The following is a 27,239-nucleotide window of genomic DNA, read 5'->3' on the forward strand; positions in this document are numbered from 1 at the left end:
CTTTTCCCCACTTCCCACAGAACGGCCCGCAGTGCATTCCTTTCATGAGTATGAAAACCCATACGGATGGGTTTTAAGAGAGTAGTGCAGAGCTGTGGCTTTCCTGATAAATACTTTTTCAGTAACTTCAAATACATGCACAGAGAAGGAATGAGATGTGTGGTCAGAGTTAACCTGAAAGCACAAGGTGGTGCCTGCAGCAGCAGGCACTCAGCACCTGACCCAACTCGACTCAAACATGTGAGCCCACCATTACTAGAGGTCAAAAATGGTCCATCCAATAACCCCCACTCAGTTGTTCATAGCTGTTTTATTCACAAGCACCAGAAACTGGAATCAGCCCAGATGTGCTTCGATGGTGTAAGAAAACGTTTTAAATGGTCCATTTTCCATGCATGATAAATCTACGCAATGGCAGCCAGCCTGCGGATGTAACAAACCGCATGGCTCATGCACCTAGAAGGTCACAATAAACCAACAAAATGTAGAGGAGGGGTCAGCCCATAAATGGGAAGAAAGTTTCGGTACTGGGAAATCAAAACTTAAGTGGGTAAGGGGACAGGGTACAACCTTGTAAGGGGGATAATGAAACTCAGGCGACCTCCGGGAAGATTGTAACCCCATAGTACTCGACCAACGAGGAACTGGGAGAGGGACTTGCGTGCGAAGAGATAAACTACCTGCTGTGACTGCCCCGGGTATGCCTGCCTACCAGGCACCTGATCTTGCAAGACTGCCATTAAAAATCTTGCTTCCTGGCTGGGCACAGTGGCTCACGCCTATAATCCCAGCACTTTGAGTCAGGCGGATCACCTGAGGTTGGGAGTTCAAGACCAGCCTGGCCAACGTGGAGAAACCCCGTCTCTACTAAAAATACAAAATTAGCCAAGCGTGGTGGCGCACGCCTGTAATCCCAGCTATTCAGGAGACTGAAGCAGGAGAATCACTTGAACCCAGGAGGCGGAGGTTGCAGCGAGCCAAGATCGCACCTCTGCACTCCAGGCTGGGTGACAAGAGCAAAACTGTCTCAAAAAAAAAAAAGAGAGAGAGAAAGAAAAAAGTCTTGTTTCCACTGTTCTGTGTCTCCCCAAGCCCAGTCTTTGGGTGTGGATGGGTGAATGTGTGTTTCTCACCATGGATAAATAAGCTGAGTCCACCCACACCATGGAGACCACTCAGCAACAAAACAGAGCAAACATTACGCTGAGCAAAAAGGCCAATCGAAAAGGTTACATTTCTACGATTCCATTTATATGACACTCTTATGACACAAATGGAGGACAAATTAGTGGTTCTCAAGGGTTAGGGACCAGGGTGGGGAGATGGGCTGGAAGGGGCAAATGTGGCTAGAAAAGGGCAAAGGGCAGATCCTTGCGACTGTGGAACTATTCAGTACCGCAACATGGCAGGGACGGGAGCCCCTAGTGGTGAACACGCACAGAACTCAATCTCTCTCTCTAACACACATGTACAAGTAAACCTCAGGCAACCTGAGTAAGACTGGTCAGCGATACCGTGTCCACATCCTGGCTGTGACGTTCTATTAAGGCCACAGTTCTCCAATGTGTTACCATTCGAAGAGAGGAGGAGACTGGCTGAAGTGTACAAGGGGCTCTCAAGGATCTCTTACAACTGTAAGTGAAAACACAAGCTCAAATTATTTAAAAAAAAAAAAAAAAAAAAGTCCAAAAAAGAAAGAGTCCAATATTGACAATTTCATATGGTTTTATCTAGCATCAACTCACTTTATCCTCACAATAATACCACAAAGTAGGTATCATTATTATCTCCCCTTTGCAGATGAGAAAACTGAGGCCCTAGAAGTGTGAGAAATTTAGTCAAGGTCACATTTTAAATGGTGGGGCCAGGACTTGAAACCAGGCTGGCTGGCGCCAGAGCCTACACTCTTCACCACGATCAGTCTCGAAACTGGAAATGGAAAACATGAACATGCATCTGCTATTACTATGGCTTAAAAATCTTACAATGTAACTTTAGAGGACTTAAAGGGAACACTAAAGACCTACGATCCAGCCTCATCTCATTTTAGTTCTCGGTCAAAAAAAGACACAGCCAATTGGATTCCACTCCCACAATGGTGCCAGGAGCCCCACAATCCCAAGGCCAGCTGGTGCGGACAGGTCACCTATCCGCTCTGATCAAGCCATTCTCCTGACCTTGGTCTCCTTCGTTTTTTCGGGCTGGAGGCGGAGAAGGTGCGCGGTTATTTCGTTTTTTTCGGGCTCGGGGCGGAGAAGGTGCACGGTTATTTCATTTTTTTCGGGCTGGGGGCGAAGAAGGCGTGCAGTTATTTTGTTTTTTCGGGCTGGGGGCAGACAAGGTGCAGTTATTTGTTTCCTGTTTTTGGTGTTTCTTTTTTAAGGGTGGGGTGCTATTTGTTTCGTTTTCTCTGATTTAAAGTGAAAGAGAAGGCTCCAGGGAATAAAGGCAACTAAGCAAACTTCAGAACTGAGGTGAGCGTGAGGAGGAGCTAGAAGGAAAACCAGGATCCTTCTTCAGTGCAAATGTTTCTTTTTACTACAGGAAAAAATGAAACAGGAAACAAAGTTAATGTTCCTAAACAATTCTCTTTATACCATTTAGCAGAAGAAGGTGCAAAGTGGATGAATGCAGAATGAGAACAAGAGGGAATGATTTCACACAACCGTTCTTCCCTTTCCATAATGCCTGCCCTGATAGGAATCAAACTCCTTTGCTAAAGAACAAAAGCCAAATATGGAAGGCAGGAGAACCTTCAGTCCTCAGAGAAGGCATCCGACTCCTGCCAGAACCTTCCCTTCCTCACCGGATCCAGGGGAATGGCAAAAACAATTCATGTTTGAAAGTAAACAGATACACAGCTATAATGAAAAAACAAAGGAAGCTGTAGATCAGAAACTGGGAAATACCTGAAAATTAGAGGAGGACAAAGGCATGAAATCAAACTAGAGAAAGTGACGCAAAAGCCAACAGTGAGAAAAGCCCCAATAACACACAGGAGAAGGTGGAGGAAGGACAGTGCTGGACTGTGCAATACCTGCCTCCCTCGCAGGAGGCCCGGCTCCACAAGACCCCAACCAGCGCCGGCCGAGTTCACAAGCTCCCTGAGCAACAAACACCAACTCCCTGCTTGGCTTCACTAAAACAGCCTTGACAGGGAACAAGAGGCTCTGATGGTCACTTAAACATCACACACACACACACACACAAATCTGAAATCCTGACCAATGAAGACATAAGACCAACCTTTCAGAAAGCCTAAATCAGGCATATAGATGACCAATTTATTTCTAACTCTTAGTAAACCCACAGAAATCCAAATCAGCATCACACTCTAATGGCAAAACTCAAAAGGAAACATGAATATATTGTGATCTACTTGTCTCTGGAGCTCACTGTTGGCCTCAGCATTTCATGATCAGCGTCACGGACACTGGGAAACAGAGAAGACGGAGAAATCTGGGAAGCGGCTGTTTCACTTCAGTGTGAAGCTCCTACTCAACAATCGCTTAGTTATTTGTGACCTCTCACAACACTCATCTGTTCTGTTCCTACAAAATGAACAATCCAAACAGCGGTAGACATCAGGACACCTGTTACCAGCCTGTCTTTTGCCAAGTAGGAACCTCAGAATGAGATACAACTCCATGAAGAACCATCTCTTGCTATGCAACAAGGTCTTCAGTCAGTCAGTCAATCAATTCAGCAGAGCTGCACGATATAAGATCAATATACAAAAGTCAGCTATATCATCATCATACACAAGCAATGAACCATCTGAAAAAGATTAAGGAAACATTTCCATTTAAAACAGCATCAAAAAGAATATTTAGCAACAAATTTAACCAAAGAAGTGTAAAACTTGTACCCTGTAACCACAAAACACTGTTGAAAGAAACCGAAGATCTAAATAAATGGAGGGAAAAAATCCCATATTCATGGATCAAAAGACACAGTGTCTTTACGACAGCAACACCCCCCAAGGTGACCTGATGATTCAGTGCAGTAACTATCAGAATTCCAACAGCCTTTTTTCAAAAGTGATCCAAAAATCTACATGGAATTGTAAACCTCTCACATACTACAACTTACAGAACTATACAAGTTTTTCTTAAAACTTTTTTGAGAGTAGAAAAGACACAATTAAAATGTCTAGGGGCCGGGGTGGTGGCTCACGCCTGTAATCACAGCACTTTAGGAGTACGAGGCAGGAGGATCACTTGAGGTCAGGAGTTTGAGACCAGCCTGGCCAACATGGCGAAACCCCATCTCTACAATAAATACAAAAAAATTAGCTGGGTGTGGTGGCACATGCCTGTAATCCCAGCTACTTGGGAGGCTGAGGCAGGAGAATTGCCTGAACCCAGGAGGCAGAGGTTGCAGTGAGCTGAGATCGTGCCACTGCATTCCAGCCTGGGAGACAGAGTATGCCTCAAAAAAAAAAAAAAAAAAAAGTCTAGTAATCGTATGATGCCAGGTTTTTCTAAAATGATTTTTTAATTATTAAGGGGGCAAAATAAAACAAGCGCACTGTTTTGACAGTTTTTTTAAACTCTTTAGTTTGAAAGATCTAAAATTCTTCAATAATCTAGTGCCTCTAATCCCAGCACTTTGGGAGGCCAAGGCAGATGGATCACTTGAGGTCAGCAGTTTGAGACCAGCCTGGCCAACATGGTGAAACCCCATCTCTAATAAAAATACAAAAATTAGCCAGGCATGGTGGCGTGCGCCTGTAATCCCAGCTACTCGGGAGGCTGAGGTGGGAGAATCACCTGAACCCAGGAGGCAGAGGTTGCAGTGAGCCAAGATCGTGCCACTGCACTACAGCCTGGGCAGCAGAGCAAGACTCCATCTCAAAAAAATAGATTAATTAATTAAAATAAAATTCTTTGGCCAGGCACGGTGGTTCACGCCTATAATCCCAGCACTTTGAGAGGCCGAGGTGGGCAGATCAGAAGGTCAGGAGATCGAGACCATCCTGGCTAACACGGTGAAACCCCGTCTCTACTAAAAATACAAAAAAATTAGCCAGGCGTGATGGCAGGCGCCTGTAGTCCCAGCTGCTGGGGAAGCTGAGGCAGGAAAATGTTGTGAACCCGGGAGGCGGAGCTTGCAGTGAGCCGAGACTGTGCCCTACACTCCAGCCTGGGTGACAGAGCGAGACTCCATCTCAAAATGAAAGAATGAATGATGAATGAATGAATAAATAAAATTCTTCAATAACCAACATAACATTCTTTCCTTTAAAAATACATCACTGTCATAGGCCAGGCATGGTGGCCCATGCCTGTAATCCCAGCACTTTGGGAGGCCGAGGTGGATGGATCACGAAGTCAGGAGTTCAAGACCAGCCTGGCCAACATACTGAAACCCCGTCTCTACTAAAAATACAAAAATTGGCCAGGCATGGTGGCAGGCGCCTGTAGTCCCAGCTACTCCAGAGGCTAAGGCAGGAGAATCACTTGAACCCAGGAGGCAGAACTTGCAGTGAGCCAAGATTGTGCCAATGCATTATAGCCTGGGCGACAGAGCAAGACTCCATCTCAAAAAATAAAAATAAAAAAATAAGAATACACCACTGTCCCTGAATGTGTACTGTTCTTTTAATTTAGAATGTGAGCCCACAATGATTTGTACAGCTCAACATCTAAGATGCAATGAACAGAATGTAAATTGGGGTTGGGGGGAGGGAAGGGACTACACAGCTTCTGAGAGAACAGCAACGTCCCTGCAGCGTGGGATTCTCAACTCTCACGCTCAGACGTTCTAGTACACAGCAGGTATTCTCAACTCTCAAGCTCAGACGTTCTAGTACACAGCAGGTATTCTCAACTCTCACGCTCAGACGTTCTAGTACACAGCAGGTATTCTCAACTCTCATGCTCAGACGTTCTAGTACACAGCAGGTGCGTTGTCCTTTAACAAGGACAAAGGCCAACAAACGCCCCTTGGATGAATGGCTGATTGGCAAGAATTCCACACTGCAGGCTCTGTCCCCACCCAGCAGACTTGTCCCCTATCTTGAAACACTACTTTTCCATTTCATTAATGCAACCTGATGGCCGGCCACTGTAACAAAAGAAACATCACCAAAATGAATTCCGTTTCTTCCTTAAGACAAAAGGGAGTTTGCTCCTCACATATGACCTTACGCAGTTTCTGTCTGAGAATCATCATGTTTGTCAGCGCTGCCTGTGCTCTCCTCTTCCCACTGTGCTTCCTCCTGCATCACAAAGGAAGCCCCTGTGAGCCTTGGAAGTGGGTGCGTAGGCGGAGAAACAGAAACGGCCACTCTGGGCTCAACCTATCCATCCCAGCCTCTTCCTAAGACCAAGGCGCCGCTGACTCAACCCTGCTTCCGGGCGCCTAGGGTTTACATCTGCTCCTTCCTCCTGTTTGCATTCAGTGAAATCCTCTCCTCTCCCAGGAGTTTCCACATAAAACCTGCCTCTTTGTTTATTAAGAATTGTTTACAGAACTCTCAAGCAGCAAAGGCAAAGTACAGAAGATAAATACGAGCAAGCTGGCCGGTGCGTGCGACTGGAGGGACAACATCTTTACCCACATGTCTGCATCAGCTCTGCGTTGTTCAGCGACACATCCCGTGTCCGGAAGAGTCCTGGCAGGCTGCATGGGCTGGAGAGAGCGCAAGCTGGTGAGTGGCTGCCCCTCCCATCACCACCACTGGCCACACCATGGTGATCACACACCCAGGCACGCCCACTCTGTGCTCTCCACACATCGCCTCATTCAACCCCCACGACAGCCTTTAACAGATGCCACCTCCGTGTTTCTTGTGAGAAACACGGAACATAACTGGCACTCATCTAGCATGGTCTGGCAGTAGCATTGAACCTACAAACCACTCTGGCACTCATCTAGCATGGTCTGGCAGTAGCACTGAACCTACAAACCACTCTCTTTTCCCAGGCTTCCACCCCACCAGTCCAGGTTTCTCTTGTGAACTTTGTTTCCATTTTGTTTCACTTGCTACATCTCCTTCCTCCACCTCCTCCCTCAATGTTGTCTTCAGCCACTGCCCCAGCACTCTCACCTGCCTCTGGCTTTAACGACGTGCTGCCGAATCCCAGCTCTGCCAATCAGAGCTGAACCCACTGAACCCACTGCAACAATGTCCAACTAGAGACACTGTCAATCAAAGACAATGTTCCCACTGAGCTCAGCTCTCCTCACACAGGCTGTGCACATACAGAGCCATCACCCCACTCCTTCCGGTATCCCCTGCCCTGCTGCAGGGCACCACTGTCTAACCCTCCAAGCCAGAAACCAGCTGCCTCCTCCTCCCTATCAAAAGCCCACTTATAAATCCTGTCCATTTCCAGCTTCTCCCCATCACTGTCACTCCTCCCTACTGCCACCGCCCTGATTTCTAGTTCAAGAGTGTCTCAGTATTTCTTTACCTACATCATCGTAACAACTTAATTATCTCCACCTCCAGCCACACACACCATCAACTTATTCCCCACAGTGCTAAGGGGAGAATTTGCCACATCTGATTCACTTCTTATTTACACCCCAGTCTGGTGTGCAGAAGTCACTGGGCTAACAAGGAATATATTCATGTTGTACATCATGATGCAGTACACACACACACGCACACACACACACACACACACACACACACACCTGGAAAATAAAAGCTTCACAGGACAAAAGCTCCCACTCCTACATGGGACACACTCCAGTGTTTCCCCAGGCTGGCAGCCGCTGTTTGTGACCTCAGGACCCATCACCGTGGCAGCCGCCTCCCAGAGCCCGTGGCATGCACTGTGTTGAGGGCTGCTGTCTGGCTGCCTCCCCAGCCTCTGAGCAACCGCAAACACCTTCCAGTTTAGGGGGGTCCCTCTCCATCTTCCTAGAAAGCCCTTTTCTACTGTGTCCACCTGGCAAACTCCTATTCATTCTTCAAAGTCAAGCTCAGGTCTTGACTTTCTTCCTTATACTTCTCAATATTCTTCAAATTCTCTAGAGAGACATGTATTGCTTTTATATTTTTATACTATGTCACCACCATACCCGAGGCCTTACCAATCACACACTCACCCCCATTCATACTGTATCACAGTATGGTCTTGAGCCCAGGAGTTCAAGACCAGCCTGGGCAACATAATGGGACCCCATCCCTACAAAAAATAAAAAAATTAGGCACGGTCGTACACACCTGTGGTCCCAGCTACTCAGGAGTATCACTTGAGTCTCTACTCAGGAGAATCACTTGAGCCTGTGAGGTTGAGGCTGCAAGGGGCTTTATCACGGCCCCACACTCCAGCCATGGGTGACAGAGACCTTATCTCACACACACACACACACACACACACACACACACACACACAAAATATATGGACACAGGCCACATTATATACAAGCATTGCCATAATAAAAACAGCTCTCCCTTGGCCTCTGAGCATTTTACCCTTTTGATTCATTCAGCTTCTTTGGAACAGATGGACGTTCACCATAAGATGCAGCTTATGGACAAGAGTAATTCAGAAATGAAAAAGGAAGACAGTAAGGAGGCCTCCTCTTCAAGAGGGTTTCATGACAAGGCCCAACTGAGTGGCCATGACTGGCCGGATCCTTTGGCCCTAACATATGGATCCCTCCAGGCTCTTTCAGTCTGCTAACCTACAAGTTAATTAGTCGATTTCTAGGAAGAAAGTGTCCGTTATCTCCTCTGCAGATTTTCCACTTCCTGACAGCACAGGAACCTAACAGCATGCCAAGTTCAGACTCCTTTTTCTTTGCACCTCACTACCACCGACAGGCTTTCAAACATACTATTCAGAACAGAGACACAGCGTTGGCCACCAGTCCCAGCTCCAGCAACACTAAAAGGCCTCCCTAAAGGAGCAGCAGGAGCGCAACAGAGAAGGAACGGGCTTGGACGCGGGGGCTGGGCACGCCACCTTCACGAGAGTAAGAGAGAAGGAACGGGCTTGGACACAGGGACTGGGCACGCCACCTTCTCCAGCCCCAGAGCCCCAATGTGGAGAGAAGAGGGGCTGCTCTCTGCCTCAGAATCCAAGAACTCCTGAGAAAACAGCTACATCGACATCTGGTATTAGTAACATTTGATTGTTTAACCACACTATAAGAGGGAAGGGGACATGGACAGGACACTGGCCTCTAAATACAGAAGTCTCCAGCTCCCAGCTGGTTACTCTGAGAAGATGCCCCTAGTGTGTCACCTACAGAGAAGGGAGGATGCCTACCTACCCTACCTGGCCTGCACCACCCATTAGAAATAAACAACAGGCCCCAAATGCAAACAGGACCAAGAGAAGGGCCACACGGCAGCAGCACCCCAGTGCCTCCAAGACGCCACTCACCCATGGTGCGCCCTACACACACTCACCTCCTCAAGACACTATGGATTCTGTGTGTCTTGGGGTGAAGGCTGCAATCTTTCAAATGTTTTCCAAGTAAATCTAACAAAAAAAAAAAAATCACTGATCTAGCCCTTCCTCACCCAAACTCTCAATCATACAGTTGTCGAAATAACGACCATAAAGCAATTCTTCTCTAACTTGAGAATTCTCACACTCTTCTACTCCACGCAAGCTGGAAAGACCTAGTTTGAGAACGAAAGCCATAAAAATGAGAGAATCCAGCAAAGTCACTGCAGCCAGGAGGAGCAGCACCGCTCAGTCCTGTACCTCACCCCTGCCCAGGCCACCTGAGCCCCACCTGTCACGGTGAGGCTGCAGAAGCATGCGGCTGGTCAGCGGCTAATCAGCAGAAGGAAAGCTAGCCCGACAATCCGTGCCTATAAATTCCACAACAGATGTCTCCTGAGGTCCAAAATCTGCTCTTATTAAAGAGTGGTGTGTGCGATGGGCACAGACTCACACAGCCACACCACACACACGAGGTCTCAGGACTCTAGCCAAGGTCTTCTATTTTCTAGTGGCCTCATGTTTGATGAGCATCTAATAACTAAGACAGGAAAGCATTGGATGGAGACACGGCAAGCACACCCGGTGTCTGGGGCAGCCTCGCCCTGAGGAAGTTATGCTCTAACTGGTGAGACTGCACCAAGGCATAAGAAAACCCGTGACAAACTGAAGTGTCCATGCAGACACCTGGGTGAAGCAGGGCACGGGCCCAGGTGTGAACACTCACCTGCCGGGAGGCCAAGACCAACCGATACACCCACAGCCACCAGCTCTTCATGAGAGGTGAAGCCGGCTGGGCTTCTGGATCAGGTGGGGACTTGGAAACCTTTTCTGTCTAGCTAAAGGTTTGTAAACACACCAATCAGCACTCTGTGAAAATGCACCAATCAGCGCTCTCTGTCTAGCTGAAGGTCTGTAAACGTACCAATCAGCACTCTGTAAAAATGCACCAATCAGCGCTCTCTGTCTAGCTAAAGGTTTGTAAACTCACCAATCAGCACCTGTAAAAATGCACCAATCAGCGCTCTGTCTAAACGCTTGTAAACGCACCAATCAGCACTCTGTGTCTAGCTAAAGGTTTATAAACTCACCAATCAGCATTCTGTAAAAATGGACCAATCAGTGCTCTGTAAATGGACCAATGAGCAGTACGTGGGCAGGGCCAAATAAGGGAATAAAAGCTGGCCACATGAGCCAGCAGCAGCAACCCACTTAGGTCCCCTTCCATGCTGTGGAAGCTTTGTTCCTTCGCTCTTCACAATATATCTTGCTGCTGCTCACTCTTTGGGTCTGTACTACCTTTATGAGCTGTAACCCTCAGTGCAAAGGTCTGCAGCTTCACTCCTGAAGTCAGCAAGACCACGAACCCACCAGAGGGAAAACACTCCAGACACATCTGAACATCTGAAGGAACAAACTCCGGACACACCATCTTTAAGAACTGTGACACTCACCACGAGGGTCCACGGCTTCATTCTTGAAGTCAGCGAGACCAAGAACCCACCGGAAGGAACCAATTCCAGACACATTCACACACAGACGTGCTTTCGTTCTGTCCTACTGGGAGCCCAAGGCCAACTGACTGTCCACTCAAGGAACAGACCAACCGACGCACCCACAGCCACCAGCTCTTCACACACACACACACACACACACACACACACACACACACACATGCTTTCAGTCTGTCCGCTCAAGGAATAGGAAGCCTTTTTCACTTCAACTTCTGCATTCAGTTCAACGTGCTGGTGCCATCCATCACCTCTAAATCACCACAAGTTTCAAGGACAGCCAGTTGTGTCCTGGAGCTGTGCCGAGCACGCCCACCAGCCCAGCAGGTGCTGCTGAGAGCAGAGGCTTTTGCAGGGTCACACATTCTTCCAACAATATGACTGCAGACCCCCCAGCAAAAGGAAAGATTCCCCATTTGGGAAAGTGGACTAAAATTTTCTTCTATTAAAACATGATAATTTGGCCGGGCACAGTGGCCCATGCCTGTAATCCCAGCATTTTAGGAGGCTGAGGCGGGTGGATCACCTGAGGTCAGGAGTTCGAGACCAGCCTGGCCAACTTTGGTGAAACCTATCTGTACTAACAATACAAAAATGAGCTGGGCATGATGGCTCAGAACCTGTAGTCCCAGCTACATGGGAGGCTGAGGCATGAGAATTGCTTGAACTCAGGAGGTGGAGGTTACAGTGAGCCGAGATCGTGCCACTGCACTCCAGCCTGGGCAATAGAGTGAGACTCGGTCTCAAAAAAAAAAAAAAAATGATAATCAAAATTTCTCCTGACAGATGACATTCATCAACAAGAGATTCAAGCAGAAAAGACCACTGTCTCTAACAGCAAGTATTACACAAGAGCCTCAAGCGACGTCTGCCTTGGGTGTCGGGACATAGCAAACAGGATGGCTGTTCCGCAGGAGCAGGACTGAAGCAGGAGGAAATGAAGATGCAGGGGCATCGGCCATCAGAGATCTTCTTCTTGGAATAACTATTCCTCTAAGCTGCTCCTTCAGATACAAAATAAAAAGTAACTCTCAACACTGACAAGTCAACGGAGGATACTTGAAAAACCAAAAAACTTTTACTATATTTTTGTTTTAATAAAATTATTCTAATCCCCTGAGGTAACTGTGAGGGAATTAATAACTAGAGAACTGTCAGAGACCCCTGAAGGTTAGACAATGGTATTGCCGAAGCTTTGTGTTTTGCTCTTCAATCAACTTATCTACTTTCTTAAACTAAATGAATAAAATTTAATATACATTTATCAACCACACCTTTTAAAAAGAGAGAAAAGGAGGAAACTCAAAGTAGTTTCCTTTAAACAAAAGATGGTCACAGTTGATGAATTTAGAACATTTGTCCCCAATCTCCTAAAAAGTGACATACGAGGAAGGAGACGTCACAGAAGAAAATGACGACACACACCCAAACGGCATCAGCCTGTGTGCGACCATTTTCACAACACGGAAAGGAACGAAGCGAACAGATACATCACTGAAAGGGCAGCACACACCTTCTAACCTAGAAACGGAGAAGGAATGTCCACTTATGAAGAAGGCCAACAACAGTGGACTCTCACTCCATGAACCAAGCATGATGCTAATATGCTAATATGACAGAGAATTTTTTAAAAACCACCAAAAAAATACCAAAAAGTGAAAGACTGTATTGTTTGCCCCAACATCTGTTTTCTTCACTCTAATGTTCCCAAACCAGTGCAGCAAATGGGCTGGCTCCTCCCGCCTCCCACTGACTCCTCCACACCCCTATTTCCTCTCTCCTCATTCACCTCTTCTTCCTTCTGCTCTTCTGTGCCTCCCACTCTCTCACTGAGCAGCCCCTCACTTTCCAGCATGCCACCATCTCCCCTGGGCAAACAGTCCCCCAGAAACAGTCCTCCAGAGCTCTCTCCAACCTGACAGCTCTCCCGAGAGCCCACTCACCAAATGTCCAGGGGGTTCATGAAAGCCGTGGACTCAAGGCTAGAGACGCTGTCCCTCAGACCAGCTCTCTCCGGCTCTTCCTCTCTGCTAGGGAGGCTGTGGGGCCCTCGCCACTCTCACTTCTCTCTGGCTCTGCACCTCCCACGCATCCGCTCCTCCGCCGCGCCTCTCCACTGCTCCTAATGCCACTCCCAGCTCCAGCAACCCACCCTCCAGGGCACCTGGACGCTGTGCCCAGTTCAATCTCCTATGGGTCAGTGCGGGGCAGTGCCTGATGCAAACGAGGCCCAGGGGCTGTGGAGTCGGGCAGCCATGGTTAAAATCATTCTTAGTTTCCTCATCTGTAGAAAGAAAAATGCCTGGATACAAAATATAAGATGAATATACACAAGTCCATTATATTTCTAGACACCAACCCCAGGCAGAGTCCACCATGGAGGCAGGTGGCAGTGTCCCGAGGAGAGCCCGCTGGCCAGGAGGGCACCGCAAGCTTGGACACAGCAGGGGCACTGGAGATGGGTCCACAAACTGCGTGCGCAGCCTAGGAGGCTGGAACAACAGCCCAGGAGGCTGGCACAACTGGTGTCTGCATGAAGACTAGGAACAGCTGGCTTCTTATCTCACACCATACACGCAAATCAATTTAGGATACATTAAAGGTGTAAATGCAAAGGGCAAAAGTACAAAATGTGCAGAAGGCATAGGAAGCTATCTTTATGGCCTTGGGATAGGGAACGTTTTTTTTTTTTTCAAGACAGTCTCACTCTGTTGCCCAGGCTGGAGTACAGTGGTGCGATCTCGGCTCACTGCAGCCTCCACCTCCTGGGTTCAAACAATTCTCCTGCCTCACACTCCCGAGTAGCTCTCTCCGGAGAGAGCTTGGCGTGTGCTACCACATCCAGCTAATTTGTGTGTGTGTGTGTGTGTGTGTGTGTGTATTTTTAGTAGATACATGGTTTCACTGTGTTGGCCAGGCTGGTCTTGAACTTATGACTTCAGGTGATCCACCCACTCGGGCCTCCCAAAGTGCTGGGATTACAGGCATGAGCCAACGTGCCCATCCAAGAAAATTTTCTAAAAAAAGACATACTGGGTCATGATCGACAGTTTGGAAGGCATTGCCCCCAAGAACCAAGCACAGTCCCTTCGAAGCTTAAGTATTCAAATCTCAAGTCATCAAATGTTACTGCATTTAGGAGGCCGAGGTGGGAGGACTGCTTGATCCCAGGAGTTCAAGGCCAACCTGGGCAACATGTGAGACCGCATCTCTATAAAAAATTTTAAAATAAACTAGCCAGGTGTGGGGGTGCATGCCTGTTATCCCAGCTACTGGAGAGGCTGAGATGGGAGACTGCTTGAGCCAATGAGTTCGTGATCACACCACTGCACTCCAGCCTGAACGACAGAGCAAGACCCTGCCTCAAACAAAAACAGAAACAAAAACAAACAAAAATTTTAACCTTTCTCTTAAGAAAAACAAAACCAAAAAAAAAGAACTGTATTCTTCCATTCATATAGAAGATAAACATCACAACGGGAAACTCCCTCTGTGTGGCATGTTGTTCAAACGCACATGCATGCACAGTCCCAGTCAGAGTCTTCTTTCCTACCCGTAGCACTGAAGGTTCAAGGAAGTCCCACTGTTTTCAGTAAACAGAAAACTTTTTTGGAAAATGCTGCTTTCCAGTATAGACAACTGAATCCTAAGCACAAATATATGGGACCTCTGAATATATAAAAATTTAAAAGCAGACAACACTAAATTAATGATTTTACTTTTAAGGAGATAAAATGTTCCTTGACTTGCAACGGGGTTACCTCCCAGTAAACCCAGTGTAAAGTCAAAAATCCTAAGTCGAACCATCATTAAGTCAGGGACTATCTGTATACACTTTTAGTGCTAAAAACTACACCAAAGAAAAAACAAGTGTCAAAGTTCTCCATGTAAAACAGTGATCCAGGGATATGGATGAGAAAACCCATTTAAATGCAATGTGATATTTAGGATGAAGCTGAAACACACCACAGCGCCTCAGCAATTGAGGTTGTGAATACAACCACACAATCAGCAAAGAAAAGCTTGTTCTATTCTTCATCTACACCACACACACACCACCAAAGGTGTTCTCAGCACAACTCCGTCCACCTCAGATCTATTCTTCATCTACACCACTCGCACACAACACCAAAGGTGTTCTCAACACAACTCCATCCACCTCAGAACTCTGTGGAACGTTTTCATTCCCAATGATCACCAACAGAGCCAGCTGTAAGCTCAACTCTAACACTACCCACAGTGCAGCTGACCTAGACTGATGGGTGGCCTCCGGAGAAGTCAAGGACTCCAGCTGTACTGCACACACCCACAGCAGGAGGCCTGCGTCTCTCACAGGTGTGGGGTCCGAGCCGCAGCCCACTACTTTAACTCCGTAATCTGTGACTTGGCTCTTATGAGAAATCTGACAAAGAATCAGAGACTCAGAGGAAATCACAGCCTTTCAGGACTGAGGTCTAAAACACAGAACCTCTAGCCCAGTGCTCACCCACAGCCATCTCCCTGCCTCTTCCTACTTCTCCAGTCCTCAAGGGGAGAATGGCAGGGTTCACATCAGGAGGCTTCCTCCGAAAGAATTCAGTGTGCTGTAATTAAAAATGAACATTTTATCAATATATTCATGTAAAATGTACATGTTCCCTGGGGGGGAGGGATAAATAGCAGTGGAAGTGGGAAAAGCAGACCACCAGAAAATGTCTAGGGCCAGCGTGGTGGCTCAGGCCTGTAATCCCAGAACTCTGGAAGGCTGAGGGAGGAGGATCACTTGAGGCTAGAAGTTCAGACCAGCCTGAGCAACACACTGAAACCTCAACTTTGTAACAATAAAAACAGAATAAAAACTTAGCTGGGCATGGTGGTATGCACTTGTAGTCCCAGGTACTCAGGAGGCTGAGGTGGGGGAATTGCTTGAGACCAGGAGTTCAACACTGCAGTGAGCTGCGAGTACCAATGCACTCCAACCTGGATGACACGACAAAACTCTGTCTCAAAAGTAGGGGGAGGAGGAGGAAAGAGGGAAAGGAAGAAAGCAGAAGAAAATATCAAGCACAAACTAAGGGCCCCAAAAAATCCAACTCACAGCAATGTGGGCAGAGCCCTGGAGAAGCCAGAGGACACCCAGGCACCACCCAGCAAGGGGCTACAGAAAGGGGGCCGCCTGCCTCCAAGCCTGCCAGGACAGAAAATAAATCCATGTGGCATCAACAGGCACATCTGTGGCTGTGTGGCAATGCATGTGAGTGTGCACGAATCCTGGTGTGACTGTGTGTGTCACAGTCAAAATGGAAAGAGAGCGCGCACCGTGATTTATAAAAAATAAAGTTTCCTTGCGGCCAGACACGGTGGCTCACGCCTGTAATCCCAGCACTTTGGGAGGCCGAGGCGGGCAGATCACGAGGTCAGGAGATCAAGACCATCCAGGCTAACACAGTGAAACCCTGTCTCTACTAAAAATACAAAAATTAGCCGGGCATGGTGGTGGGCACCTATAGTCTCAGCTACTCGGGAGGCTGAGGCAGGAAAATGGCGTGAACCTGGGAGGCAGAGATTGCAGTGAGCCGGGATCGAGCCACTGCATTCCAGCCTGGGCCACAGAGCGAGACTCTGTCTCAAAAAAAAAAAAAGTTTCCTCGCTATGCATGTGCTAAAACCCTCTGGAGTAAAGTCCTAAAATATTTAAACGAATTTTCATTCTGAAGAGGCTACAGAACTTCTCAACACAAGACTTTTTTAAGATCTTGCACATCCAATGTCAGAATATATTCCATCACCCAGCAACAAAAGCAGTCAGGAAAAAAACTTCAGAAAAAGAATTATTAAAAAATACACAAACCTGGCCGGGCGCAGTGGCTCATGCCTATAATCCCAGCACTTTGGGAGGCCAAGGCGGGCGGACCACGAGGTCAGGAGATCGAGACCATCCTGGCTAACACGGTAAAACCCCACCTCTACTAAAAATACAAAAAATTAGCCGGGCGTGGTGGTGGGCACCTGTAGTCCCAGCTACTCGGGAGGCTGAGGCAGGAGAATGGCATGAACCCGGGAGGCAGAGTATGCAGTGAGCCAAGATCGCGCCACTGCATTCCAGCCTGGGCAACAAAGCGAGACTCTGCCTACAAAAAAAAAAAAATACGCAAACCTGATTCTTAAAAAATTAAACGTACCCTGCATAACTGAACAGTGTCCACAAGCAGGAATCTCTCTGGATGGCAAGGTGGCAGCCGACTATGGCACTCACCAAAAAGGCACCTTCCCCCATCATCCATGCAAAGACCTTTCCCAAAGTCACCAGACCTCCGTTCAAACAACTCAAATCCGGTCTAGAAATTAAAAATCCTTGTAGTGAAAGCAAAATCAAGGTTAGCTGTGACTAAGATCCAAGAAATAAATTTTTTAGAAAGTAATAACCATGAATTCATCAGTATGAAAAAGGTCTGTGCACAGTGAGCACATGGCACACCGATGCACTGACCGCCAAGGCGAGGGCCACAGGGGGAGGAGGCTCAGCAGAGGGAGGACACCCCAGCTGACAACACACACCCACTGGTGCCAATGCTTTGGAAAACATGCTGGGTCATGTCTACGCTTTCCTCACTAAGGATTTAATTTCAATATTCTACACTCTAACTCCACACTCTCAAAACATAATTAGAAACAATGTTTTGAATGCGATGGAGGGATCAGTAGAGCTTCTCTAGAAAATGCTTTTGAATCTGTCTCAGAAAACCACCTGTTTTGTAGAGACCAAGGCTCTTCCTCCATTTTGGCTCAAGCTGGATCCTGAGTAAAGACAATCCCACAAATGCCCCTTTATGCACAGCTTCCCCCACACGCTGTTTGTCTCTGTTTCTATCTCTCTCAATACCCCTAGACTTTAGGTCAAAACAAACCTATGTTTCCACCAGCTGGACAGTATCATTCAGGAATGGTTTTACACATCAAAGACTCATTTCCAGATGAAGCTGAAGCTCCAGGGAGGAGGCCTGTGACCCACAAAGCCCAGGTGCTGACACGGTTAGTCCTTTCCTCCCCACCACCTACCAGGAATGTTGCTGGAACCCAGACACTCACAGCAAGGTTCTGCTGTTTACCCTGCTCCCCAGTGGCAGGAAGGTGTGTGCCCCATTCTCACTCCAACCCCATCACGGCCTGGCGAGCCTCCAGCGCTCCTGCCCCTTACAGCACAAGCCAGCCACCACTTCCCACGGGCCCTGACACTGTCACTCAATACCTCACCACAGCACCCAGGCTCTGCCTCTTTCATTAGACATAAGCAAGGATTTTTCCTCTAGCCAGGAAGTTTTTCAAATGTGAAGTATTTCATTTTTCTTCTTATTTTTTTGAAACAGAATCTCGCTCTGTCATCCAGACTGGAGTGCAATGGTGCAATCTTGGCTCACTGCGACCTCTGCCTCCCAGGCCCAAGTAATTCTCCTACCTCAGCCCCCGCGTAGCTCGGATTACAGGCATGCGTCATCACGCCCAGCTAATTTTTATATTTTCAGTAGAGACAGGGTTTCACCCTGACCTCACGTGATCTGCCCGCCCTGGCCTCCAAAGTGCTGGGATTACAGGTGTGAGCCACCGCACCCGGCCTCAAATGTGAAGTATTTCAAATCGAACTTGTTCATAGTCAAGGCAAGCATGGCATGCTCGCTTTGGCCAGCACATGTACTAAAAATTCGAACAACACAGAGACGATTAGCATAGCCCCTGTGCAATGACGACGTGCAAATTTGTGAAGCATTCCATACTTTAAAAAAAACACACACAAATTGGGACCTGCACTGCAAGGCATCAGATGCCTTCCAGTGAGTAAGAGACAAGAGATACACGGGGTGCTCCCATTCCCACATCAAGCACCACCCTGCACCCCTAGTGTTAGCACCACCCGCATGGAATGGTGCCAGACACATACCTACTAGCTGCCTGCCACGCATGGAAAATTCTTTAGGCAATACCCTCCGCACCCAGAAGGCTACCAGACCTGTTAAGCCTTTTCAACCAGTTTTTGCAAGCAAGAGAAATGCAATTCTTAAGAGCGGGAACACCCCTTTTTTACATGTAAAGATACACAAGCTGGATGAATTGAATAGGGGTGAAAAGTGATGACCTATGACCAAGATGCATTAAGAAACAGATCTGCACAGGAAGGTGGAGCAAGGCCCGTGAGTGCAGAGCAAGCCTGCTGGGAGGGCAGGGGCTTGTCTTGGAGGACAGTGCCAACAAAGCCTGTGCCAACTACAGCTGCCGTGCCGGGCCGGCGTCAGCACCGAAGGAGAGGTATGCAGAGACAAAGCGGCCTGTCGGGCTGGACAGGGAGGCAAAAACTCCGCAGGCCAAGAATACAGTTTCCATAGTACCTTGTAACTCACCAAGGCTGGGACAAAGGTTAAAGAAAAGTTCAAATCTGAAATAAGTAACAACTCACTTCGGTATTTTACAAAAAAGGTAGTTAAGTTTTTTGTGTGTGTTCCTGCATAAAATACTAGTAAGACTCAAAACAGGTAGATACTGATATGCAAGTTTTAAAATCACAAGCAGAAGAAACAACACTCTGTATGTCCTTCCAGGTGGAAATGCAGTGAGCAGAAGACTGTCTCCGCGAGATAAATGCTCCTGCCCAAAGCCCGCTCTAGCAATGCGTCCTCCCTGAACTACAACTCTGAACAGGCTGCCACTCACTGCAACTCCTTGCGCATGACAGACTTGCTGGGAAGAGCAGGTGAGTATTAAACATTTTCTTTGGGCTCCCGAAAGTGCCAACGGCCTACTTTTGCCGGGGAGGGGGGGGGGGCGGGGTGGAGTGAGGGGGTCGTGTAGGGTTTGCCATCGGCGTTACCCTGGAGCTAGTCCAGCCCTGGACTTCGATTTCACCTGAAATCCAATCATCGAACTTTGCCCACTGTTTCTTCTCCAAAAGCAAGGAAAAGAAAAGCCATCGTGAGCCCTTCAGGGTCAACCGGCTTTCAGAAATTCTACTCCAGGCGCGCTGGCTCCGGCTAGTGGTCCCAGCACCTGGAAAACAGGAAGGAGGATGGCTTGAGCCCATGAGTTCGAGACCAGGCTGGATAACTGTTATAAATCAATAAATAAAATGTAAAAAAAAGAGAAATTCTACCAAATAAAGATCAACTACGATGCAACAACCAAGTAACCCTACAGTGTGAGAAATGCATGAGGGGCTTAAGCTCAGGGAATCACCACCTAAAGAAACAAGCAGAGACCTCAGAGGACATCACCACAGGAGCAGGCACGCTGCCACCCAGACAGTGGCACACTGCCACCCTTGCAGATCTACCACACAGACCCATTCAGCACCTGCCCTGCACAACCCACCTGGAGGCTCAGCGTCCAGGTGTGCTGGTCCCTTGGGTGAGGGTGCCCAGGCACTCACCAACTGAACTCCCCATCTCTCCACGGCAGGCCCAGCTCAGAGGAGGCAAATGTTAATGGCTGATTTCTTCCCAGAAAGCTAAGCCCTTATCCACGTGGCTTGTTTACAAAAGTAAAACAGGCTGTTTGGACATGGCATTAACCAATGTATTAGTAAGGGAAGGGAGGCAAGCTGTTTTCTTTAACTAATATATATAGGTCCAACCCTAGTTCAACCACTGCTCAGCCGGTTCGAACCACTGGCTGAGCAAATTCAGCCTCTGAGGTTCAGGTAAACTAAGAGGTCATGTCCTTGGGGCGTAAGATGCTACCCCTGAAGCAACATCACACCTCTCATAGACGTCACTATCATGCTCCACCCTAACCTGCAAACATACCTAGGACCAGTGCCCCAGCCCCAAGGAGCCACAGAGGCTGAGGATGATCCCAAGCTACTCCGAAGCGGGAAACAAAGACAGCAATCATCACAAGCACAGGGACAATGCCCTGCCTGACACCTGAATTCTTACTCTGATATCTCAACATCCTCTTCAATAAAGTCAGGAAATAACTGTATTTTTTTAAAAAAATGATTTTGAGGCCAGGCACTGTGGCTCACGCCTATAGTCCCAGTACTTTGGGAGGCCGAGGCAGGCAGATCACCTGAGGTCAGAAATTCAAGACCAGCCTGACCCACATGGAGAAACCCCATCTCTACTAAAAATACAAAATTAGCCAGGTGTGGTGGTGCATGCCTGTAATCCCAGTTACTCGGGAGGCTGAGGCAGGAGAATCGCCTGAACCCAAGAGGCAGACATTGTGGTGAGCGGAGATCGTGCCATTGCACTCTGGCCTGGGCAACAAGAGCAAAACTCCGTCTCAAAAAAAAAAAATTTTTTTTAAAACAGATTTTGTTTAAAAAAAAAAAAAAAAACCAGCCTAGTATATGTTCCTGCCTAAGAGAATATGAAGCTTTGTTTTGTTCTTCAGATGGATCCACATTTAGAACCACCGTCTTTTAAAAAAAAAAACTGTTTAAAAAGGAATTCTAATTGCATTTCATGAAGGCAGTGGGTAGAAAATCCTTGATCAGTCCCTAATTAGGTGTGTTTTCAATGAATGAGCTATTGGGATGCAGAGTGTCGAGAACAAGAAAAAAGCTTCTAATATGAAAACAGGTGAGGTTCTCCTAAAGCTTCTGTGATAGCTGCATCTAAACAGTTTAACACTAAGGTGGCTAGGTGCAGTGGCTCACGCCTGTAATCCCAGCACTTTGGGAGGCCCAGACAGGCAGATCGCTTGAGCCCTGGAGTTGAGACCAGTCTGGGCAATATGGCAAAACGCCATCTCTACAAAAAATACAAAAATTATCCGGGTGTGGTGGCACACATCTGTACTCCCAGCTAATAGGGAGGCTAAGAAGGAAAGATCACTTAAGCTCAACAGGCAGAGGCTGCAGTGAGCTGTGATCATGCCAATGCACTCCAGTCTGGGTGACAGAGCGAGCCCCTGTCTCAAACAAAAACAAAAACCAAAAAAACCCCACAGACTCAATTCTGGCTGCCAGGCCATCAAGGGCTGTGAGGTGAAGCCCTGAGATGCTTGTGGCAGGACCCTGGACACACAATGATAGTGGCACTGACCACAGCCACGCCCAGCAAGCAGCTTCCTGTCCAGTGAGCACCAAGGGGCCCTTCTCACACACAGCCTCCCACTCACACCTCGAGCATCCGCTTCTCTCCTCCTCCACTCTGGGGCACAGAGGCTCTCGCCAGCCCCCCACAGCTGCTTCTCCGCTTGTCACCCTGCCACACACTCTCTGTCTCTGCAGTTCCAGGGACAGCCAAGGTGTTCTCACTCTGCACCAAGTGCCTCAGGAGCCAGGTCCTGCTTAAAGCCTGAATGAAGCAAAGCTTGGAAAGGACCCAACACAACCTGCCACCAACTGAATGTCTGCCATCCCTCCCCACCCTACGAAGACACTGCATGAAAGCCACCGAGCACCTGCCTGCATGACCCCCACACAAAGGGCACATCCATTGTTCCAACCACAAAGCTCCACGTCCAACACCAGTGGCCTCCTCACCTCCAATGCATATTGGCAACCCATTAGTGCCAAAAGTTTAATCACTATTGCTGCCCTGTCTCCTACTACCCCATTCCTTGCCCTCATTAAACTCCTAAAGACAGTGGTCCCTAGATGCCTCCCTCTCTTCCCTATCCAGCGACTTATCACAAACACCCCCACACCCTTTTCTCTGCATCAGATATCACTGAACCTCAAACAAGGGGGCCTGAGGTGCCAAAGAAACATCATATAGCACGATCTAGAGTGTAACAACCACAAAGCTAACACCCAAATCAGAGGGTCCTCGTGATCCCATCCATGCACCCACAACCTGGCTGTCGTCCACAATCCTACGAATCAGAGGGTCCTCGTGATCCCCATCCGTGCACTCACTCCCTGCTGTGGTCCACAATCCCACAACAATGCTCCACTCTTGGCCTCATTCCCTAAGTGCCCACACTCCACCTGTTCTCACTCCTCCTACGCAGCCACCTTTGGCCCTAAGAACACTGCATCCAGACACGCAGGCCCTCGGCTTCCCAAAGTGCTGGGATTATAGGCGTGAGCCACCGCGCCTGGCCCATCATTATGTATTTATTACATGTACCAGCATTTATCTAATATTTTTCTAAAATACAATAACTTTCTCTTTCTTTTTTTTTTTTGGAGACAAAGTCTCGCTCTGTCACCCAAGCTGGAGTGCACTGGCACAATCTCAGCTCACTGCAACCTCCACCTCCCAGGTTCAAGTAATTCTCCTGTCTCAGCCTCCCAAGTAGCTAGGACTACAGGAGCCCACCACCACGCCTGGCTCATTTTTGTATTTTTAGTAGAGACAGGGTTTCACCATATTGGTCAGGCTGGTCTCCAACTCCTGACCTCAGGTGATCCGCCCACCTTGGCCTCCCAAAGTGCTGGGATTACAGGCATGGAGAGTTGGGCCATCTATTCTCTTACTGAGCCTAGGGCTCACTGAAGCAGGGATGACTTTGTCACATGCGCCCTTGCAGACACTGGGCACCTTGCAGACACTGGGCACAGGAATTCAGTAAGCCGGATAGGTGATGTTTTTAGTTAGGGAAAATATATGTGCAAATTATTCCCATGTAATATAAAAAAAAAAAGTCTCAACTGTAAAATGAGCATAAACAATCCAATGATGAAAACTTTTCTTGAAAATCTGAATTGAAAGGACAAGTTATATTAGTGCTCAAGAAAAACTTCTCCCTGATCTGTCAGAATTCACACCATGAGTTCCAAATCACACCAAAGTACTCAAAGTCTTGGCCAAAGCAAACCTACTACAGCATCTAAACACAAATCTCCATTTTCTTTTTTCTTAAATTAGCCTTACTACTATATTATTAAAACTCTCAAACCAAAAGTTGAAACTAAAAACTGAAGTATTTTATAAATGACATAAGCACAAAAATACCTTCCAAATAATCTTCAAATATGCCTAATTAAAAGTAGGCATTTAATTGCACAAATTTAATGAATTTAACATTTAAAAGTAAAGTTAAACTGCTTCTGAAGCCTTACAGTACCCTAAAATCATTTTCAAAGTCCAAGACGAGACTGTGCTGGACTAGCAGTCCTAGAAAAACCCTCACCAGCACCGCCCCGTCAACGACAGCGCACGTGAGTCCCAGCATGAGGGCAGGGCAGGGGAGCTCTTTCTATCCCCACCCACCTCTGGCTCACTCTGTGAGTACAAGCAAAACGGCACACCCCAGACCTAACATGCCATCTGTTCATGTTTTACTTGCCCATATCACCATTCTATTTAGTTCTTGTGGTAGCAGCTATCAACCGTCATAAAGCAGCTTCTTTTATTCTTTGCTACTTCAGATCACAAATGAAAAAGAAAATGCAAGAATAGAAACACAGAAATGGGACAGGTGTGGTGGCTCACACCTGTAATCCCAGCATGTTGGGAGGCTGAGGCTGGAGGACTGCTTGAGCCCAGGAATTTAAGACCTGCCTAACCAACACAGTGAAACCCAGTCTCTACAAAAAAAAAAAAATTTGCAGGCATGAGGAATGGTGGTACATGCCTGCAGTCCCAACTACTTGGAGGCTGAGGTGGGAGGATCACTCGAGGTGGGGTGGTCGAGGCTACAGTGAGCCGTGATCCCACCACTGCATTCCATCCTGGGTGACAGAATGAGAACCTGTCTCAGAAAAAAAGAAACACAGACGTGGAGAGAAAAGGCAGCTATAATGGGGCAATTTTAAACAAGGATCTCTGAAAATACGTTATCTTTTTAAAAAATTATACCCACACACCCCTTCCACATTCTTCTATACTTAGAAAGGGAGTGTGCAGGCCAGGCATGGTGGCTCATGCCTGTAATCCAAGCACTTTGGGAGGCCGAGGCAGGCAGATTACCTGAGGTCGAGAGTTCGAGACCAGCCTGACTAACATGGAGAAACCCCGTCTCTACTAAAAATACAAAATTACCCGGGTGTGGTGGTGCGTGCCTGTAATCCCAGCTACTCAGGAGGCTGAGGCAGGAGAATCACTTGAACCTGGGAGGCGGAGGTTGCAGTGAGCCGAGATCGTGTCACTGCACTCCAGCCTGGGCAACAAAAGCGAAACTCCGTCTCAAAAAAAAGAAAAGTGTGCATACCAACCTGGTGAGCTAGGTAGGTGCTCACATACTGGCAACAGAAAGCAGGTGACATGATCAAAGTCACATAGACAGGCAGAGCCACACTGAAGAATGCAGTCCTGGCTACAAGTCCCAGCTCCTCCTGCTTCACTGAGCAGCCTGAGGGAGCCCTTCCTAAGCAAGGGGAGCCCTGCCTAAGCACTGGGGAGTACTTCATCTCACAACAGGAAAAGGCATTCTTTCCCCTCAGTTTCTCAGAGACCCAGTGACTTCAGGATTTGCAAACAATTGTGTTACTGAATGTGTCACACTCTGCTCCAGCTGCAGGGAAGAACCTGAGTGATGAGAGTACATGATTCTGACTCTGACCCTTACTTCCTCTTAACCTCCATACCCAAACAAGACCTGTGCATGGAGCTGGCTCAGACCGGGGAGCCGGCTGCTGCCTGAAAATATGCCATCAATTCTTTTACTCACTTAAAATTCAAGTACCTAAGACATTCACCCCCATTTTGTAAAAAAGCAAACAAAAACATAAGACTCAGAGACAGAATGTAAGAATACAACGAAGTATACCTGGCTGGAAGAACAGCTTTTACAGTGACAGCAACACCCTAATGGGCCCTCAGGACAAACTTGTGCCTCCCTCTGAATGTGTACAAGGAGTTAGGACTTCCCTGTGACCCTCAACAAATACTTGCAAGTATAAAGTTCGTTTTAACTTCTAGACCCGCTTTGTTTTAGTACTGATTGCAGACGAGGGCTGACAATCCCCAGCTCTAAGCCTTTCTTGTGATTATCATTCCCAAACTCTCTTTCGCTATGCATACATTCCTAAACTCCTACTTTCTCCAAATTCTCAAAACATTCTATTTTACAGAGACAGGGTCTCACTATGGTGTCCAGCCTGGTCTCTAACTCCTGGCCTCAAGCAATCCTCCTACCCCAGCCTCCAAAACTGGCGGGATTACAGGCGTGAGCCACCATGCCTGGCCTGTCAAGACATTCTAAATTCTATTTTGTTCAATTTAATATCACACAGAAACTAAATATGCCTTCCATGAGCCATAAAAATGACTAATGAAAATGTAAATGACCACGTGGCCCAATCCTGGTTTCCATGGGAAGACCAGCTGGCTCACCACCCAGCTAAGAGTTATGGCCTAAATCAGAGGTGATTGGGGTGATCAGAGGTGAGCAAAGCACTGCTTCTGTAAAGTTTTAGTTTTATTGGAACACAACCACACACAGCCATGCTTATGCTTCAATGGCAAAGTTAAGTAGTTTCAACAGAGAGACCTATGGCTGGCAAAGTTCTTCACCACTTGGTTCTCTGTAGAAAAAGTTTGCCAATGCCTGGCCTATGTCAGAATCCTAACTACATCTCTACAGACTAGCCTAACAAGTGGGTCAAGTGCTAATAGTTTTAAGGGTGTTTCGGGTTTTTGTTTTAAAAGTTAATTATCTGTAAAGACAAATCAATGGAGACAGATAGTAGATTAGTGGTTGCCTGGGGTGTGAACAGATTAACTGTAAATTGACAGGAGCGATCTTACTGAAGTGACAAAAATTTTCTAAAATTGGATTATGGTGATGATTTCACAAATTACTTTTTTTTTTTTTTTTTTTTTTTTTGAGACGAAGCCTCACTCTGACGCCCAGGCAGGAGTGCAGCTGTGTGATCTCAGCTCACTGCAGACTCCGCCTCCTGAGTTTTCAAGCAATCCTCACACCTCAGCCTCCCAAGTAGCTAAGATTACTAAAGGCACATGCCATCAAGACTGGTTAATTTTTGTATTTTCAGTAGAGACAGAATTTCGCAGTGTTGACCAGGCTGGTCTCAAACTCCTGACCTCAGGTGATCTGCATGCCTCGGCCTCCCAAAGTGCTGGGATTACAGGCTAGAGCCACCGCACCTGGCCCATTTCACAAATTACTTTTAGTAAGCAAACCTAACTAAAAGTCACTGAACAGTATACTTAAAATGCATCAATTTATGACGGAAAAAGTATTTCAGTGAATCTTAAAAATTGAAAAAGAAAAGTCAACTATCTGTATAATTGTACTTTTGTAATCTAAGACCTAAAGTTTAGGGTACAAGCTGCAATAAAATCCTAAAAAATCTTTAGAACATGTGTCCAGACGTTCAAAATTTAACCTCTGGTATCAAATAGCTCATTTGCGCTGGGTGCAGTGTCTCACGTCTATAATCCCAGAACTTTGGGAGGCCGAGGTAGGTGGATCACCTGACGTCAGG

At 47.3% G+C, this 27,239-nt stretch overlaps 1 protein-coding gene, 1 long non-coding RNA gene and 1 other non-coding gene across 22 annotated transcripts in view; 2 read left to right on the forward strand and 1 right to left on the reverse strand.

The window, feature by feature from the left end:
- Window positions 1-27,239, reverse strand: part of ANKRD11 (ankyrin repeat domain containing 11) — a 218,310-nt gene that overhangs the window by 153,474 nt on the left and 37,597 nt on the right. For 3 of the 20 annotated variants that reach the window (XM_024233245.3, XM_054534325.2, XM_024233241.3), the window contains exon 1: window positions 19,802-19,939. The exons of 6 other annotated variants lie outside the window; for them this stretch is intronic. The gene's annotated coding sequence lies outside the window, so the exon portion shown is untranslated. Of the gene's footprint in view, window positions 1-2,177; window positions 4,964-6,152; window positions 6,275-6,565; window positions 7,590-7,647; window positions 9,447-15,413; window positions 15,511-19,801; window positions 19,940-27,239 lie in introns of those variants that run through there. 11 more of the 20 variants (XM_054534313.2, XM_054534310.2, XM_054534324.2 and 8 more) reach the window with 8 other exon arrangements.
- Window positions 6,153-20,075, forward strand: LOC129050873 (uncharacterized). Its single transcript, XR_008514757.1, has 3 exons — window positions 6,153-6,655; window positions 19,498-19,649; window positions 19,848-20,075. It is a non-coding gene; the product is annotated as an uncharacterized LOC129050873 (long non-coding RNA).
- LOC112129524 (U6 spliceosomal RNA) lies at window positions 18,576-18,682 on the forward strand. Its single transcript, XR_002911914.2, has one exon. It is a non-coding gene; the product is annotated as a U6 spliceosomal RNA (small nuclear RNA).

This window comes from Pongo abelii, chromosome 18 (genome assembly GCF_028885655.2).
Source record: "Pongo abelii isolate AG06213 chromosome 18, NHGRI_mPonAbe1-v2.0_pri, whole genome shotgun sequence".
Lineage (NCBI taxonomy): Eukaryota > Metazoa > Chordata > Mammalia > Primates > Hominidae > Pongo > Pongo abelii.